Here is a 14,573-nt window from a genome sequence, read left to right as displayed (position 1 = left end):
CCCCTCGCAAGGTTAGACATGAGACTTACCTTGCTCCGAAATCCGATAACAGACTCCAACACCTCTCTAACACCTCAAACCAATGTGAAACGACCCAAAACTAGTCAAACAACGTGCAAACCAATCAAAATATACTCAAATACTCATAATTTAACAATTTATAAAAATTTCCAACTCCACTCAAAAAGTCAACAAAGTCAACTCCCAGACCAACGTGTCCGGATTTAAAAAATTCCTGAAGATAAATACTACCCATAATATCACGAATTCAAATATATATTTTATTCCTAATTTCAAACCAATTTCGCGGTCAAAATCAAAGATTATCATTTCTAGGCTTTTCTTCAAAACTCCCATACTTTTCACAAATTTTCATGTTTAAATCCATATATAACCCATGTATTTAACTCACAATGTGTAGAAATCACTTACCTTATGATGAATGATAAAAAAGCCCCTTCAAAATCGTTTTAAAATTGGCTCCAATGGAAGAAATGAGCCAAATTGGCTCCAAGTCTAATCTATGTAGCTCTATACAAAAGTATGAAGATAATAAAGAAAGTCTCTAGGCGAGGGAGTATACGGGGACTCCGAAGATCTGCGGACGTAAGAAGTAGTACCTTGAAGTCTCCTAAAATCAGCAGCACGCACTAACCCCGAGGCTGATAGCTCGCACCTGGATCTGCACACAAAAATATGTGCATGGAAGGGCATGAGTACACCACAATGGTATCCAGTAAGTGCCAAGCCTAACCTCAGTCGAGTAGTGACGAGGTCAGGTCAAGGCCCTACCGGAGTAAATATAATAAATTAAACAGTAAAAGATATAAGTAAAATTTATGGTAACACCGTTAAAGAGATTCTCGAAAATTTAACAGTTAAGGGAACCCTCGGCTCAAAATAAGGTAAACACAGTGGGAAATCTCCCGGGATACTGTCCCGTAGTTCCAAATGAATATGCAGTACATGGGGGTCTCCCGGAATACGTCCGTAGTCCCAAAGTAAATATGCAGTGCTGGGGGATCTCCCGAAATATGTCCGTAGTCCCAAGGTAAATATGCAGTGCTGGGGGATCTCCCGAAATACGTCCGTAGTCCCAATTTAAATATGCAACGCAAGATGAAATGGCATGTATGCCATCGAGTTATACAGTTTATACTGAACACAGATAAGGAAAATAGGGATTTAACTAAGCATGGCGCACAAAATGTCAAATAGGCAGTTAAAATACGTAAGCATGCTTTTCTAGTCTAAACCAAACAATTAAACATATTAGTACAATTTAATAAGAGAAACAATTTATGATTTAAAAAGGATAAACAAGATTTTTGCAATAACATCCCATGTACGCACTCGGCACCTTACGTACACGACGCCCACACACCAAATAATATCAAGATATCCTAAGGGGAAAGTCCCCTACACAAGGTTAGGCAAGCCAGTTACCCTGAACCTCTCAAATCAACTCGATATCACATTCTTGCCACGAGTATCCGACTCCAAATGGCCCGAATCTATTCAAATTAATTGCATAATGTAATTATAACTACAAGTAACTAATTTAACTAATTAATTCGAAGGTAAAGCGTGAAATTAGGAAAAACGGCCAAAACGTCTCCCCGGACCCACGTCTTGAATCGGGTAAAAAATATAAATTATGAACACCCATTCACTCACGAGTTCACTCGAACAAAAATCATCTAAATCTGACGTCAAAATCCCATTCAAAATCTTAGATTTTCAATTGGGGAACCTTTTCCCCCATTTCCAAACTTTTACCCTCAAATTCCTTAATTAGACTAGAAAAACAACAATAGATTATTGTATTATGATCAAAATAGAGTTAGAATTCGTTACCCAATAGTTCTCCTTCAAAATCCCTCGAGAAATCGTCTCCCACCAAGCTCCAAGTCAAATTTTGTGTTATGAAATTTCAAACCATCGAAATCTCCTTTTCTGCCCAGCGATCTCCGCATCTGCGCTCATGAGGCCGCATCTGCTGTCGCGCACCTGCGGAAAAATCAACATAAGTGCGGAAGTCACTTATTGGGTTGGGTCCGCATCTGTGACCACTAGGCCGCATCTGCGAGTCCTCTTCTGCGGACGACCAGCTGCACCTGCGAGTCCAGCATGCCCTGTCCATTTTCGCATCTACGAACTCCCAAGCGCACCTGTGGACTCCCCTCCGCAGGTGCGAAAACATCAGAACCAGCAAGGCACCAGATATTTCCTAAGTCCAAATTTCTTCCCGTTAACCATCCGAAACACACCCGAGGTCCCCGTGACCTCAACCAAACATACCAACCAATCCTAAAACACCATACGAACTTAGTCGAGCCTTCAAACCACATCGAACAACACCAAAATCCTGAATTAAGCACGGATTCAAGCCTAAGAATTTAAAATTTTCCAAATTCTACAAATGATGCCGAACCACATCAAATCTAGTCCGAATGACCTCAAATTTTACACATAGGTCACAAATGACACTACAAACCTACAACCACTTTCAGAATTCTATCCCGAGCTTGATATCAAAATTTCCACTATCGGCCGAAATCGCCGAAAAACTAAATTTTACCAATTCAAGCCTAAATCTATTACAGACCTCCAAAACACATTCCGGACGCGCTCCTAACCCCAAAATCACTCAACGGAGCTAACAAAGTCGATGGAATTCCATTCCGGGTCCGTCTTTACACAGTTCCGACTACAGTTCAAAATCTAAGGCTTAAACTTACAACTAGGGACTAAGTGTCCCAAAACTCTCTGAATTCCATAACCAATCACTCCGGTAAGTCCCAAAAGTAGAAACAAATATGGGGAAAGCAAATATTAGGGGATATGGGCTCTAATTCTCAAAACAACCAGCCGGGTATAAAATAATCGTTCATCCTCGAACAAGTATAAAGACATACCTGAAACTGTAAAAAGATGAGGGTATTGGCTGCGCATATCCTGATCGGTCTCCCAAGTTGCCTCCTCAACCGGCTGACCTCTCCACTGGACCTTTACTGAAGCAATATTATTTGACCTGAGCTTCCTGACGTGCCTATCCAAAATGGCTATTGGCTCCTCAACATAAGATAGATCTTTGTCCAACTGGACTGAGCTAAAATCCAATACATGAGTCGGATCACCGTGATACTTCTGGATCATAGACATATGGAATACCGGGTGAAATCCTGCTAGGCTGGGAGGCAAGGCAAGCTCATAATCAACCTCCCCAACGTGCCGCAATATCTCAAAAGGACCAATGAATCTCGGGCTCAACTTGCCCTTCTTCCCAAACCTCATGACGCCCTTCATAGGCGATACCCGAAGCAAGACCCGCTTACCAACCATAAATGCCAAATCACGAATCTTACGGTCTGCATAACTCTTCTGCCCGGACTGGGCTGTGCGAAGTCTCTCCTGAATCACCTTCACCTTATCCAAGGCATCTTAGGCCAAATCTGTACCCAACAATCGGGCCTCGCCCGGCTCAAACCATCCCACTGGGGACCAGCACCGCCTACCATACAAAGCCTCATACGGTGCCATCTGAATGCTGGACTGGTAACTATTGTTGTAGGCAAACTCTTCAAGTGGCAAGTATTGGTCCCATGACCCTCCGAACTCCATCACACAGGCACAGAGCATATCCTGAAGAATCTGAATCGTGCGCTCTGACTTCCCGTCCATCTGAGGGTGAAAGGCTGTGCTTAACTCCACCATAGTACCCAACTCTTGTTGTACGTCTCTCCAAAACTGTGATGTGAACTGTGTACCTCTTTCTGAAATGATGTATACTAGAATACCATGAAGGCGGAAAATCTTTTTGATATAAATCTCAGCCAATCTCTCTGAAATGTATGTAGTCAATACTGGAATAAAATGGGCTAACTTGGTCAGCCGATCCATGATCACCCAAATAGCATCGAACTTTCTCAAAGTCCGAGGAAGTCCAACCACAAAGTCCATAGTGATCCGCTCCCACTTCCACTCTCGGATCTCTAACCTCTGAAGTAATCCACCCGGTCTCTGATGCTCATATTTAACCTGCTGACAGTTGAGACACTTGGCCCAAAACCCAACTATATCCTTTTTCATTCTTCTCCACCAATAGTATTGTCTCAAATCCTGGTACATCTTTGCGGCACCGGGATGAATGGAGTACCTCGAGCCGTGGGCCTCCTCGAGAATCAAATCCCGAAGTCTATCTATATTGGACACACAGATCCGGCCATGCATCCTCATCACACCGTCATCACCAATAGTCACATCTCTGGCATCACCTCGCCGAACCCTGTCCTAAAGAACTAGAAGATGAGGATCATCATACTGGCGCTCCCTGATATGGTCATAAAGAGAAGACCGAGAAACCACACAAGCTAATACCCGGCTAGGCTCTGAAATATCCAACCTCACAAACTGACTGGCTAAGGCCTGAACATCCAAGTCTAAGGGCCTCTCAGCTGCCGGACGATATGCCAAACTCCCCAAACTCTCTGCCTGGCGACTCTAGGCGTCTGCCACTATATTGGCCTTCCCCGGGTGGTATAATATAGTGATATCATAGTCTTTAAGTAGCTCCAACCACCTCTGCTGACACAAATTAAGGTCCTTCTTCCAGAACAAGTGATGCAAACTCCGGTGATCAGTGTAAATCTCACAGGGAACATCGTATAAATAATGACGCCAGATCTTCAGGGCGTGAACAATAGTTACTAACTCGAGATCATGAACCGGATAATTCTTCTCATGCACCTACAACTGTCTAGACGCGTAGGCAATCACCCTACCGTCCTGTATCAATACCGCTCCAAGGCCGATCCTCGAGGTATCAAAATAGATAGTGTAGGACCCCGAACCTGTAGGCAATACTAATACTGGGGCTATAGTCAAAGCTGTCTTGAGCTTCTGAAAGCTCTCCTCACACTCCTCGGTCCACCTGAACGGAGCACCCTTCTGGGTCAGCCTGGTCATATGTGATGCAATCGATGAAAATCCCCCCCATAAAACGACGGTAATACCCTACCAAACCAAGGAAACTACGGATCTCCGTAGCTGATGACGGTCTAGGCCAACTCTGCACTACCTCCACCTTCTTCGGATCTACCTTGATCCCATAACAAGACACTACGTGAACCAAGAATGCCACTAAATCAAGCCAGAATTCACGCTTAGAAAATGTTGCATACAATTTCTTCTCCCTCAAAGTCTGAAGCACGGTCATCAGGTGCTGCTCATGATCTTCCCGAGACCGGGATTATACCAGGATGTCATCAATAAACACAATGACGAAGGAATCAAGATAAGGCCGGAATACACTATGCATCAAATGCATAAAGGCTGTTGAGGCATTGGTCAACCCAAATGACATGACAAGAAACTCATAGTGACCATACTGGTCCTGAAAGCAGTCTTCGGGATATCCAGCTCCCGAATCTTCAACTGATGATAGACAGAACGCAAGTCAATCTTGGAAAACACCCTGGCCTCCAGCAACTGTTCAAATAAGTCATTAATACGAGGCAATGGATACCTTTTCTTCACTGTAACCTTGTTAAACTGCCGATAATCAATACACATACGCATAGAACCATCCTTCTTCTTCACAAATAAGACAGGAGCACCCCAAGGTGACACACTGGGCCGAATGAAGCCCTTATCAAGTAACTCCTGTAACTGCTCCTTCAACTCCTTTAATTTAGGAGGAGCCATACGATATGGAGTAATAGAGATGGACTGAGTGCCCGACAACAAATTAATGCCAAAATCAATATCTCTGTCGGGTGGCATGCCCGTAAGATCAGCTGGAAACACATCTGGAAAGTCCCTCACTACTGGAACTGACTAAACTGTAGGGGTATCAATAATGACATCCCTCACATAGGCCAAATACGCATCACACCCCTTCTCAACCATTCGCTGAGCCTTAAGGAATGAAACGACCCTGCGGGGAGTATACTCTAAGGTACCTCTCCACTCTTATCTCGGCAAGCCTAGCATAGCCAGCGTCACGATCTTAGCGTGACAATCAAGAATAGCATAATGGGGCGACAACCAGTCCATGCCTAAGATAACATCAAAATCTACCATACTGAATAATAACAAATCAGCTCTGGTCTCAAAACCATTAAGAGTAATCAAACACGACCGATATACGCGATCCACAATGAGAGAATCCCTCACGGGAGTAGATACATAAACATGGAAACTCAAAGAATCCCGAGATATCCCCAAATGTGGAGAAAAATAAGAAGACACATATGAGTACGTAAAGCCTGGGTCAAATAATACCGATTCATCCCTATGACAGACAAGGAGGATACCTATGATGACTGAATCTGAAGCAACGGCCTCTGAACGGGCTGGAAGGGCATAGTACCTGACCTGACCTCCCCCTCTAGGGAGACCTCGGCCTCCCCGACCTCCACCTCGAGCTGGCTGAGGAGGTGGGGTAGAAACTAGTGCTGGAAGAATGGCCAGAGGACCCGGTGGAGCACATGGAGGCTGATAAGTCGGTGGAGGTGCGCCCCTCCTGGCTCTGGGGAAATCTCTAACTAGGTGACGAGTGTCACCACACTCAAAACAACCTCTCGGAGGATGCGGTGGCTGAGTCTGACTAGACCTGGCCTACTGGACTGGCCGGTGATAGCACGTCGAGCAGGAGGCATACAGGATACTGGCAGTGCATAATAGGGCTCCTGAGGTCTAGGAGGAGCTGGGATACTGCTGGCTGCTGGAAGAGCTGAATGAAAAGGGCGATTGACAAAACCCCTACCATAGCGTGTTGCTGGTGCACGAGCTCCTGAGTAATGACCGGTCTCTCAAGACCTCTTGGACTCTCTCTCCTCTCTGTCCCAGGCGAACATGCCCTCCACTCTCCTGGCAATTCTCACTGCCTACTAATAAGTGATGTCCATCTCCAACTCCCTGGCCATACTGGTCCGAATACTGGAGTGGAGTCCCTCAATGAAGCGACGAACCCTCTCTCTGACTGTAGCAAACAGAGTCGGTGCATGGCGAGCTAACTCACTGAAACATACTGCATACTCTGACACAGTCATAGCACCCTGACGCAACTCCTCAAACTCTGTGCATCAAGAATCCTTGAGGCTCTGAGGAACATACTAACATATGAACATCTCTGAAAACTGAGTCCAAGTGAGTGAGGCTGGCTCGTCCGGACTACTCAGCTCATAGGCACGCCACCATTGATATGATGCTCCCCTCAGCTGGAAAGTGGTGAAAGAAACCCCACTCGTCTCCACAATGCCCATAGTGCGGAGAATACGATGACACTCCTCAGGAAAACCCAGAGCATCATTTGAAGCTAGTCCGCTGAAAGTAGGTGGGTGGTTCTTCTTGTACCTCTCAAGTCTGAGCTGCTCTACCTCAGAAGCAGCTACCCTGATCTCATGCCGAACTGGAGCCACTGGGGGCATAGGAATATACCCTTAGGCCTGATCAACCTGGAACCTCTGCTCAGGAGTGCGGGCTGCGGGAGTCTGTGCCCCTCCCCCGACCTGAGATATAGCGGGAGCTATCGAAAATAGTCCAGCCTGAGCTAGAGTGCTGAACATGCTCAAGAACTGAGCTAAAGTCTCGTGGAGAACTGGAGTAGCAATAGGGATCTTCGGCGCTGGCCCTCCAATTGGAGTTGCTGGGGGCTCCACTGATGCATCTCTCGCAGGTGCTCGGGCTGCACCACGTGGTCGTCCTCTACCCCGACCCCGGCCTCTAGCGGCTCTGGCGGGGGGCTCGGGTGCATGATCGTCGGTCCTCTCAGTACGGGTCCTCACCATATGTGAGAAAGAATAGAATAAAATCTTAGAATTTGTTTTTTTTTGGGTGTCAATAACTCGCACGATAAGGAAATCAAAGAAATGTGATTGTTCTTAACAGTTACATAGCCTCCCGAAGATAAGTACGGATGCCTCCGCACCGATCCGCGAGACTCTAATAAATCGGCTTATGACTCGCGACTCCTACGAACCTAGTGCTCTGATACCAACTTGTCACGACCCAAATTAACCCTAAGGTGTCGTGATGGCACCTAATCTTTACGACTAGGTAAGCCTAATATTGCAAAAAATATAAAGAAAACACAACATTTTAAAGATAAACATCATATTATAAATAGCCAAGAGGAGTATCACTCGGCATATACAAAATAATTTTCCAAGACCCGGAATATCACTAAGTCACAAGCTGCTATAATCTATATAGCTCTATACAAAAGTCTGAAGATAATAAAGAAAGTCTCTAGGCGAGGGAGTAGAAAGGGACTCCGAAGATCTGCGCACTAACCCCGAGGCTGATAGCTCGCACCTGGATTTGCACACGAAATCATGTGAGGGAAAGGGCATGAGTACACCACAATGGTACCCAGTAAGTGCCAAGCCTAACCTTGGTCGAGTAATGACGAGGTCAGGTCAAGGCCCTACCGAAGTAAATATAATAAATTAAATAGTAAAAGATATAAGTAAAATTTATGGTAAACCATTAAAGAGATTCTAAAAAATTTAACAGTTAAGGGAACCCTCATCTCAAAACAAGGTAAACACATTGGGAAATCTCCCAGGATACCGTCCCGTAGTTTTGAATGAATATGCAGTAGATGAGGATCTCCCGAAATACGTTCGTAGTCCCAAAGTAAATATGCAGTGTTGGGGGATCTCCCGGAATACGTCCGTAGTCCCAAAGTAAATATGCAGTGCTAGGGGATCTCCCGGAATACGTTCGTAGTCCCAAAGTAAATATGCAGTGCTGAGGGATCTCCCGGAATACGTTCGTAATCCCAAAGTAAATATGCAAGACATGGGGATCTCCCGGAATACGTCCGTAGTCCCAATTTAAATATGCAACGCAAGATGAAATGGCAGGTATGTCATTGAGTTATACAGTTTATACTGAACACAGATAAGGGAAATAGGGATTTAACTAAGCATGGCGCACAAAATGTCAAATAGGCAGTTAAAACATATAAGCATGCTTTTCTAGTCTAAACTAAATAATTAAACATATTATTACAATTTAATAAGAGAAACAATTTATGATTTAAAAAGGATAAACATGATTTTTGCAATAACAGCCTGTGTACGTACTCGTCACCTCACGTACACGGTGCCCACATACCAAATAATATCAAGATATCTTAAGGGGAAAGTCCCCAACACAAGGTTATACAAGCCACTTACCTCGAACCGCTCAAATCAACTCGATATCAAAATAGAGTTAGAATTCGTTACCCTATAGTTCTCCTTCAAAATCCCTCGAGAAATCGTCTCCCACCGAGATCCAAATCAAATTATGTTATGAAATTTCAAACCCTCAAATTTCCCTTTTTTGCCCAGCGATCTCCGCATCTGCGCTCATGGACCGCATCTGCTGTCTCGCACCTGCGGAAAAATCAACGCAGGTGCGGAAGTCACTTATTGGACTGGGTTCGCATCTATGACCACTGGCCGCATCTGCGAGTCCTCTTCAGCGGACGGCCAGACGCACTTATGAGCCTAGCTTGCCCTATCCATTTCCGTATCTACAAACTCCTAAGCGCACCTACAAATTCGCACCTGCGGACTTCCATCCGCAGGTGCAAAAACACCAGAACCAGCAAGGCACCGGATTTTTCCTAAGTTCAAATTTCTTCCCATTAAGCATCTGAAACACACCCGAGGCCCCCGGGACCTCAACCAAACATACCAACCAATCCTACAACACCATACGAACTTAGTCGAGCCTTCAAACCACATGTAACAACACAAAATCCTGAATTAAGCACGTATTCAAGCCTAAGAATTTAAAATTTTCCAAATTCTACAAACGACGCCGAATCACATCAAATCTAGTCCGAATGAACTCAAATTTTACACACAGGTCACAAATGACACTACGAACCTACAATCACTTTTGGAATTCTATTCCGAGCTCGATATCAAAATTTCCACTATCGGTTGAAATTGCCGAAAAACTAACTTTTGCCAATTCAAGCCTAAATCTACTACAGACCTCCAAAACACATTTAGGACGCGCTCCTAACCCCAAAATCACTCAACGGAGATAACAGAGTTAAAGAAATTCTATTCTGGATCCATCTTCACACAGGTCTGACTACGGTCCAAATTCTAAGGCTTAAACTCACAACTAGGGACTAAGTATCCCAAAACTCTCTAAATTCCATAACCAATTACTCCGGAAAGTCCCAAAAGTAGAAACAAATATGGGGAAAGCAGATATTAGGGGATCAAGGCTCTAGTTCTCAAAATGACCGGCCGGGTCGTTATATATACACTGCACAAGCGACCCTTCATCACGAACGCGGTATGTCTCTCGCGTTTGTGAAGCACACCCAGCTCTTGCTCCAAAATATTTCTTCGCGAACACCAGAAAAGGCTCGCAAATGCGATGATCTACCAGGCGACCCTTCATGAATGCGACCTCTCGTACGTGATCGCAAAGGCCAGAATCTCCAGGCCCAACATCCCCTTCACGAACACGACCCCTATATTGTGAATGCGTAGCACCACTGCCCAGACCTTAGCGAACGTGATTGTAACGACCATGCCAATCGTTGTGTGTATTGTATCCATGTTCCCCTATTTATCGCTTCTTCTATATTTATTTGTGGTTATGTGACTTTCGGGGGTGGTTGGATTTGTTTCAGAAAGGTTCAGAGTGAATTGGGACACTTAGTTCCAAGGTTGGAAGCTTATGTTGAAAGAGTTGACCCGAGTTTGATTTTTATGTAGACATCTCCAAAATAGATTTTTGATGGTTCCAATGGTTTTGTAGGGTGATTTTGGATTTAGGAGTACGTCCAGATATTAATTTGGAGGCTTGTAGGCCATTTTGGCTTTAATTGGCGAAAGTTGAAAAGTTGAAGGTTTGGAAGGTTGAGAGGTTTGACCGAGAGTTGACTTTATTGATAATGGGCTCGGATTTTTGTTTTGGGAATATTAATAGGTCTGTGGTTCCATTTGAGACTAGTGTGAAAAATTTGAGGTCATTCGGAGTTGATTTGATATGGTTCAGCATTAGTTTTAGAAGTTGGAAGTTCATTAGTTTCATTAGGCTTGAATTGGGGTGCGATTCATGATTTTGATATTGTTTGATGTGATTTGAGGCTTTGACTAAGTTTGTATCATGTTTTTGGACCTGTTGGTATGTTTGTATGGTGTCCCGGGGACCTCGAGTGTGATTAGAATTGAAATCGAATTGAGGTTTGGACTTAGAGAAATGTTGTTAGTTTCAGTTCTGGTGTAACCGCACTTGCGAGGTTTTGGGCCATAGGTGTGGAGCCACAGAAGCGGCCATTTATGCGTAGGTGCGAAGATTTGAGGAGGCTGCCTGGGAACGTAGGGGTGAAAGGACTCCGCATCTACGAGACCACAGAAGCAAAAATAGGGCGCAAGAGCAAGGTCGAAGGTGTGACGTGGTGCTCGTAGAAGCGGGTTCTGTGTTGGGCAACAAGTTCTACAGAAGCGAAGGAGCTAGCACATATGCGCCTCCATATGTGCGAAGTCATGTTCTGCATATGCGAAAGGTAGGGACTTAAAGTAAAGTTCGCAGGTGCGAGTGTTTGACTGCAGATGTGTGCCTCCATATCTTTTGGAATAGTTTTCTATAGCTATTATTTATGGAATTAAGTTGCTTTGGCTAGATTCGAGTCACCCGAAGGCCGATTTACGTGGCAAGGGTTTGTTGGAGTATTGTGTTGCACGCTTTGAGGTAAGTAACATTTCTAAATTTGGAATTGAGAGTAACTATCCCTGGAAAACATGTTATTAGTGTTGTATTGGGGTGACACACATGCAAGGTGACGGGTGTGTGGGCATGCACCGTGAAAATCATGATTCAGGTTGATTTTTGTATTGTGTTGCTATCTAGTCTTGCTTTATTCGTGTAATTTTCACTTGGTAGAGTAAATGAACTGTGATTCATGCTAGATATCATGCTAAGGCTATGTGCTTATTTGGTTGAGACCTATTGAGGCTATTTTTGTTGTTTTGAGTTACCTGTTTTAACTGTATTTATGCACTCAGTCATGGTTCTCCATTTGCATATCATATCTCAACCTCTACTCGTCATTCATGGTTGCATCGCATGATATCATTGTTGTTCCTTATGTGAAGTTGTTGGGTTGAATGATATGAGATTGTGAGCCTTTGAGACTTGAGAGATTGATGACTGAGGTGGGCCTTAGAGCCGTGTTGAGAGTAGTATTGTGGATCAGGCTGCACGTCGCAACATGCTATATTAGCTTTATAACTATTATGTGGATCGCGATGCACACCGCAACATGCCTTGTTGTCTTTATGTTAGCTCTTGGGCAGGATCCGCCCCTCCGGAGTCTAACATACCAGCAGTGAGCACATGCACATTGATATATATATATATATATATATATATATATATATATATATATATATATATATATATATATATATATATATACACGTGCTTTGGTGAGGGGCAATAATGCTAGACTCCCGTACAGTGCTGAGTGATTGTGTGTGTGATGAGTGGGTAATTTGGAAGCCATGTTGAGTATTTCTGGGAGTGTGAGTACTTGGGGATATTACTGGGAAATCATTCATTTGACATGTATATCTGACATGTAGGCATATGGATGTACCATTCCCCATGCTATATGTAGTTGACATGTTCCTATAAGTGTTAGGCTTTAATTGTTGATCTTGAAAGCATGTCTAAATTTTCTGTAACATGAACGAGCTGATTATGATAATTTCACTAAGTTGTTTATTGATTTTGTCATTATATTGGACTCTGACTGTATTCTTCTGAGTTCGTCACTGCTTTCAGCCCAAGGGTAGTTCTGTTACTTATTGAGTACAAGGGGTCGGTTGTACTCGTACTACACTTTGTACTTCGTGTGCAGATCCAGACACATCTAGACGTGGTGATTGCTAGATCTATGCTAGTACCTACTTGGAGGCTTCAAGGTAGCTGCTTTGGCATCCGCAGACCTTGACTCTCTTTCTTTTTATTTCCTTCAGTACCATTTTATTACTCAGACAATTGTACTAGAGTTTTGGTTTATGTTGATACTTAGTAGTGTGCATGTACTCGTTAACACCAAATTTTGGGGTGGTTGTAGTAGTATTTCAGTTATTTGTATCAGATATTCATGAGATTTACGTTGTTGAGTTTATTAAAACATGTTTATTCAAATGATTAGCTGCTATGTGATTGTCGGCTTGCCTAGCAAGTGCGTTAGGTGCCATCATGACAGGTTGAGATTTTGGGTCGTGACAAGTTGGTATCAGAGCACTAGGTTGCTTAGGTCTAACGAGTCATGAGCAGGTTAAGTAGAGTCTTGCGGATTGGTACATAGACGTTTGTACTTATCTTTGAGAGGCTACCAAACCGTTAGGAAACTTCACTTTCTTGAATTCTTATTGCGCGAATTTGTTAATTCCGGAATCTGAACTTCTACTCTTCTGTTCTCTCACAGATGGTGAGGACACGTACAAACAGATCAGGCAGACGTCCACCAGTACCACCAACTAGGGTCGTGAGAGGCCGGGGCTGCGGTAGAGTTCGAGTTGCGGCTCGTACTACAGCTAGAGCAACACCTGTGGAGCCACCAGTTGCTCCAGCTGAGGAGAAGATACCTAATTTTGTTGAGCCGGTGGGACCAGCTCAGGCACCAACAATGCCCATTGTGATCCCAGGACTTCAGGAGACTTTAGCCTAGATTTTGATTGTATTTACAAGCTTTGCTCAGGCTATTTCGATTCCAGCTGCACCAGCCACTTCACAGGTCGCGGGAGGTGCCTAGACTCCCGTCGCCCGTACTCCAGAGAAGATAGCTTAGGGATTCCAAACACCGGGGGTACTACTAGCCTAGTTGGTTGATGCTGCTCAGGTCGAAGTTGCCCCACCCATGATAGAAGATGAGCAGACTAGAGCGGTTTGGAAGGCTTAAGCTTCCAAAGTTCATTGGGGCAAAGTCAGAGGATGCTTTGGATTTTATAGACAAGTGCCAGCGACTCCTTCGCACAACGAGTATCTTGGATAAGGGGTTGCATTTACTATATTTTAGCTGGCAAGGGAGACCTACAGATGGTGGAAGGCTTATGTGTTGCACAGGCCAGCCGGCGCAACACCACTTACATGACATGAGTTCTCAGTTTTCTTCTTAGAGAAGTTTGTTCCCTTGTCTCACAAAGAGGAGTTGCGTAGGCAGTTTGAGCACCTACGCCAAGAGGGTATGATAGTGACCAGTATGAGATGAGGTTTGTAGATCTGGCTCTTCATGTAGTCTGGTGGGTTCCCACAGAGAGAGAGGGGATCAAGAGGTTCATTGATGGCCTCAACTATGGCTTATGCTTCATTTTGGCTTGAGAGGCCGAGACAAATGTTAGGTTTGACTAGGTGGTCGAGATTGCTAGGCGCTTGGAGTTAGTTCGCAGGCTTGGGCGTGAGGATAGGGAGGGGAAAAGGCCCCATATTTCAGGTAGTTTCATTGGTACCTCATCTGAAGGCCAATCACATCACAACATGGGTCGTCCTTATAGGCCCGCTTAGATGGCTCATATGGTTCATCGTGGTGCATCAGC

This window comes from Nicotiana tomentosiformis, chromosome 9, assembly GCF_000390325.3.
Source record: "Nicotiana tomentosiformis chromosome 9, ASM39032v3, whole genome shotgun sequence".
Taxonomy (NCBI): domain Eukaryota; kingdom Viridiplantae; phylum Streptophyta; class Magnoliopsida; order Solanales; family Solanaceae; genus Nicotiana; species Nicotiana tomentosiformis.
This window is presented reverse-complemented; position numbering follows the sequence as displayed.